Below are 6,067 nucleotides of genomic sequence, written 5' to 3'. Positions count from 1 at the left end.
AAATGCACAATAACAGTAATATTGTTATTAAGTTGTCATGTCGGAGATGTTTCTATGGTTTTCAATATATCACTTGTGGAGAGTATAATCCAAGGGGGGGGGGGGGGAGAGAAAGAGGGGTACTCCCTTGTATAGGGCACATCGATATGCCCTTATATCCATTGAGTGGGGTTCTTGCACCTTATTGGTTTGAAAACAGGTATACATTTTGTCTGGAATCCAAATAAGGAGGAAAGAAAGAGACATTCACATTAGAAATGGATTTGAAGAATTTTTTGTTTGCGCTCTAATCAAAGTAATGATGACATAATTCCTGCCCAAAGTCCAGGTCTGAAAAGAGGTGTAGGGAACCATGCGGCACACCCCCACCAAAAATTACCAGAAGTACCCTCCTCCCCCTGGGAGTATAATAATCTCAAATTAGTGCACTTCAAATTGACTCCATTTTATGCAATTTCTTTTTGTGTTTGCTGATCCATTTGTTTAAGGATGTCAAATCAAGACCCTTGATTAGGCTGTCCCGGAAGTTGGCAAAGGTGCGATACTCCCTTTGAGGCTGTGGATCAAACTTAAACATACTTCCCCTTCGGTGAAACTCGTCCACTAAAAGTTTGAAATCAGCCCCTCTTTGCAGCATCTTGTGATGCCCACTGGGTCTTTCAATTCCTAAGTCCTCATCCACTAAATCAATCAGATCTGACACCTGGCCAACAGCTTTGCTGCAGCGTTTTGCGGCAGCTTCTGTCAGGTTCGGACCAAGATGCTTCAGCAACTCTTTTGTAGGCCAGATCAGGTGCTCCATTCTTATATCAATTGAGATGTTGTTTCCAGCACCCCCTTGTTGTTTACAGTTCTGTTCCACTTCAAGCATTCAGCCTCTCTTGGGGTAAGAATTGCTTTGATTAATGATTGGAGTCGAAGAGCTGCCAAAGCATACTTGTTGTGATTGTGTGATTTGCATATTAACACAGCAAATTTCCAACAACAAAATATGCACCCACCATCTCCCTCTTTCACTATTTAATATATACGCGCCAAATGATCAAGCCGAGCAAATGCGATTTATAGAACAGCTTAACAACTATTTGATAGACCAATCTGAATTAATTGATTGTAGGAGGTGACTGGAATTGCACTCTAACAAAGAAGGACAAAAAGGGTGGTTTACCTTGGAGACCAACCGGCTTCCGGAATCTAATCTTAATGACAATGGATATTTTTGATCTTGTAGACATACAAAGAGTTAAACATCCCAACATAAACAAACATTCATACGTATCCAGGAGGTGAAGCTGCAAAGTTTCGATCCAAATGCTTGTGGGCTGAAAAAGGCGAAAGACCTACAAAATATTTTTTTAATCTCGAGAAAAGAAATTACAGCAAGAAGGTAATCTCAGAATTAGAAGACGACGAGGGAGAGATAATAAAAGAAGAACAGATTTTGTTAAAAATAGAAAATTATTACAGAGATCTCTACACGTGTAAAATGGATGTTGCCGAAGAGCAGTTTAATCATTACATAGAACATCTAGAAATCCCTCGTCTCTCACAGGAGGACAGTAAGAAACTGGGTAAAGGTCTTTTACACTGATATACAAAGTGTGGTACTAAATAATGGCTATGCCACCAACTGGATAAAACCTTCTACCCGAGTAAGACAAGGATGCCCACTTTCTCCCTACTTGTTCATACTAGCCGCAGAACTTATGTCCATGAAAATTCGTCAATCCAGTGCTGTCAAGGAAATTTCGATATTTGAAAGGGAAATTAAAATTAGTCAATTTGCAGACGACACCAACCTGCTATGTTTCGACCTCTCTTCGGTGGAAAAAGGATTACAAATCGCAGTGGATTTTGGCGAAATCTCAGGTCTCAGGCTTAATTTAGAGAAAACTAAAGCAATGTGGCTGGGGAAGTGGTCAGGCAAGAAAAACAAACCTTTACACTTAAAATGGGTCAGTAGTCCGACCAGAATTCTGGGCATTTATTTCTCCTATGACGAGAAAGGTAATAATGAAATGAATTTCAACCTTAAGATAAATAAATTGCAAACAAACTTGGATATATGGAAGTCAAGAGATCTCACACCATTTGGGAAAGTGATGATAATCAAGGTGCTTGTGGTATCATCTCTTATTTACTCCGCTTCAAATATCAATGTTCCAAAGGATATTATAAGTAACATTAAAGGTAGGCTCTTTAGATTCATCTGGAAAAACAAAAGAGACAAAATAAGAAGGGAAGGACTATATCAGGATTATGAAAAGGGCGGGCTGCGTATGACGGATATTGAAACAATGATCAAAGAGCTGAGACTAGCATGGATACCAAGACTCATACGGGAAGGCCATCCCAATTGGAAATTTGTTCCAGACTACTTTTTTAAGAAATACGGGGGCCTCTATTTTCCCCTATCATGTAATTACGACGCAAAAGACTTTGCAGATGTACCCTCTTTCTATAGGGACATTTTATCGTTCTTTCATGAATTGAAAGCTCTTCATGGTAGCCATCATGGACGGGATACAATTCTATTTAATAATAAGGAAATATGCATTGATGGTAAACCTTTTTTGTGGAAGGAGTGGTTCGAGAAAGGAATTAGAATGGTTAAAGATCTTTTAGATAAGAATGAAAATATTCTATCATTTCCTGCTTTTCAGTCAAAATATTCACTGAAAAAAACTACCTTTCTTCACTTTTACCAAGTTACTTCTGCTATTCTAGGTCACCTCCTAACCAAGGCGAAAAGTAACGATTTCAATACTGAAATGATAAACAATGAGGACCCGGAGTTCTTTCACTTAGATGAAAATGTAGTTATTAATTTACTGCGAGCCAAATCCAAAGACTTCTACTGATCAATCGTTGATAAGAAGTATAAAGAAAAACAAACTGGTCCAAAGAGATGGAATCAAACCGTTCCCATGGACAAAAGTAACTGGAAAAATATATTCAAATCGGTACAAAAGACTTGTAGAGAACATAACGTTAGGGAATTTCATTTCAAATTCATTCATAGAATTGTGGTGACCAAAAAGGAACTCTTTAGGTTTAATATCAAACCAGATAGTAATTGTATATATTTCGGGGATACTTTTTCAGAATGCCAGTTTACAAAGTCCTTTACTCAAAAAGTGTTACAATGATTTAATACAGAGAATGACTCTGAATTTAATCTAAACACTGAAGATCGTCTTTTTGGTATTTTTCCAAGTTCAATTACCTTGATAAAAAAATTGAACTACACCCTCCTCTTTCTGCGGTATTATATTTATAAGAAAAAACTCCAGAATGACTCACCATTTTTATTACTTTCGGATTTCATCAACAAAGTTAAATATAAGTATAAGCTTGAAAAAATTATTTAATAGCCATAAAAGCTCCTCCATCTGCTATTTTATATATTTAATATAACTGTAATAGAAGTATGATTGTATAGATGTATTTAATTAATTGTATCTTATTGTAAAATAGGCTTAAAATAAATGAAAAAAGTGTTGTAATTGTAAGGAATAATTATTATTTAAAAAAAAAAAACAAAAACAAAAAAAAATCTCCCTCTTTCACGGCATCATCAAAATTTCTTAGGAGTAGGCCCATGACTAAGTGGAGAGTAGCATAGTTGTACCTGTCATCCCTCGGCTTTTGGTCATGACTCTCTAAATTTCTGTCTCATTTGGAGACTCTTGTTGTTGGGAATCAACATCTTCATTGAAACAGAATTCGGGGTGTTGTCTTCTTTCATGGCTTTCCTTTGCCTTGGCGTACTTGTACGTCAGTTACTGCTCATTTTAATTTTAATACATGCGCGTAACAGGATTTTCTTTTTTTCTTCATTCCTTTTTTCACCCGTTTGGCCTCCCATTTGTTTTGCGATCATCCCCACAACTTTTACAAGATTACTGAGGACAGGCCAGAAAAAAAATTCACCGCCCCTTTTGGAGCCTACCATTAGAAAAATGATGAAAGGGGGAGTATTCAGTCTGCAACCTTTTTTTTTACTTGCAGGTTATACGTATTTTTTCAATGACGTCTACTTGCAGATTTTTTATCAATTTTAGTTGAGGTTCTTGCCAGTGCATTTTTCCTCTGCTCTTGACTGGTGCTAGCAGGTATTAGTAGTGTTGTAGATTATTTTAGAAAACAGTCCCAAGAAAATATGCACGCTGATTGGTTAAAAATCATGTTTCTATAACTCGATGGAGACACAGAACTAGAGTAAGCTGTTGATGTAGTGATTGCACGAGCAAAGATAATTTACATTTTGATAATTAGAGTTAACAAGTTGTTTTCTAAAAGAAATAGAAAACGTACTCTGTGTTTCTATGGAGTTATAGAAACACGAGTGAAAGTTTGAGAGAACTCAAAAAAGCTGTGGAAACACTCGCCTGCAGCTCCTGTTCCCAAAGCATTTCTCGTTCTCCCAAACTTTCACTCGTGTTTCTATAACTCGATAGAAACATGGAACATGTTTTCTATTTCTTAAACAACGAATTGCGCTCTTCAAACCATCTGTTACACCACATATTGTAATAACTGACACAAAATGTAATAGTAACGCAAAATGTAATAACTTTCGATGTTAAATGTAATAACATCAGTAGCGCAAAATGTAATAGCAAAAAATGTAACAATATTCTGGGCCCGGTTGTTCGAAAGCTGATTCACTTAATCCAGGATTAGCGTAAACATTTGTTTCATGTTTTCCACTTTTGGTGAAAGTTTTGTTTGCTTATTTTTGTTTTTCAAGATTGAGTTCTTCTGATGTAAAGTTTTGCCGAATATCAGCGTTCAACAGCATTTGGGAGTAGAGAAATAAATTCCTTGGTTAATTTTTTGATCTGGGGTTAGCGTTAATCGACTTTTGAACAACCAGGCCCTGGGTGGTTCGTGTTTCTTCAGTTTAAGGCACGATATATTAATTTGAAAGCTGAAGTATACACCAAAGGATAGGGATTTGATTTAATTTTGTGACAAAGTATTCACTTCGATCCTAAGTAAGGCATTTCATTTAATTTGGGCCAGGTACATAAAATTCAAAATATATCTGTTGGCAACATCTTTATTACCTTTTATGTGACAGGAAATGCAACTTTCCATCGATATATATATTTAATTACGTCTCTTATGACAAATTCGTTTTTCATAGAGGAATGTGAGGCAGTAGGGGGTTAACCAACTGGGGGTTTCTGTTTCATCTTTGGAAATCTGAAACCAAAGTGACACATTCCTCTGTCGTTTAACTTGACTATTTCCATGCTGGTCATGTCCACATTTTAGTTGACCATGAACACCATGTTACGGTTTTTGTTTCTACTGCCAATGATTTCCAGCAATGTGTTCGAAATATCCGCTATTTCATCACTCGACGATGAGACGCACGATACTTTTGCTGAAATTTAACATCCCTATAACTGCGTTTAGTAAGCATGGAAAGTATGCCAGTTAAGTGAGATGGAAAAGCATTCAAGTATGTACTATCAGCGGCGCTATCAACAATTTACGAAGAGCATGGGTCTCCTCGTGTCCTTCAGCACGACCAAGGGCGAGAATTCGACGGTGCTGTCAATAAACTGTGCAAGAAGCTTGAAATAAAAGTAGTTAAGGGACGTCCATACCACGCACAATCACAGGGAAAAATTGAACGGGCCCACACATCATTTAAGAAAAAGATTACGTACGATCTTTTAAGTATGAGAAAAACGGGAGTAAACAGGGCAAAACGTTTGCCAGAATATGCAAGAACCTTAAATCGAGAAGTTAAGGAGCAGCTTTCTTGGAAATGTCCATTTGAAGTTTATTATGAACGAAAGCCTTTTAGGAAAGATGACGTATCAGGAGTTTCGACTGCACAATACGAAAGGCGGGGAACGGACAATGCAACTCAGCTTAATGGGTGTAACACAGACTATGGTTTTCACCTTAATCCTGATATGTTGGAGAACATTATTAAAACAACAGTGGGGAAATACCCACAAATTCGACAGACGTTGTGTGCTGTTACCAGATTTTTCAAATGCATTGTCAACACCTTACCACTTCCACAAATTTATATTCCAAAGCT

This window comes from Montipora foliosa, chromosome 1 (assembly GCF_036669935.1).
Source record: "Montipora foliosa isolate CH-2021 chromosome 1, ASM3666993v2, whole genome shotgun sequence".
Classification (NCBI taxonomy): Eukaryota; Metazoa; Cnidaria; class Anthozoa; order Scleractinia; family Acroporidae; genus Montipora; species Montipora foliosa.
The sequence above is the reverse complement of the archived record's forward strand: the minus strand, read 5'-3'. Positions refer to the sequence as shown.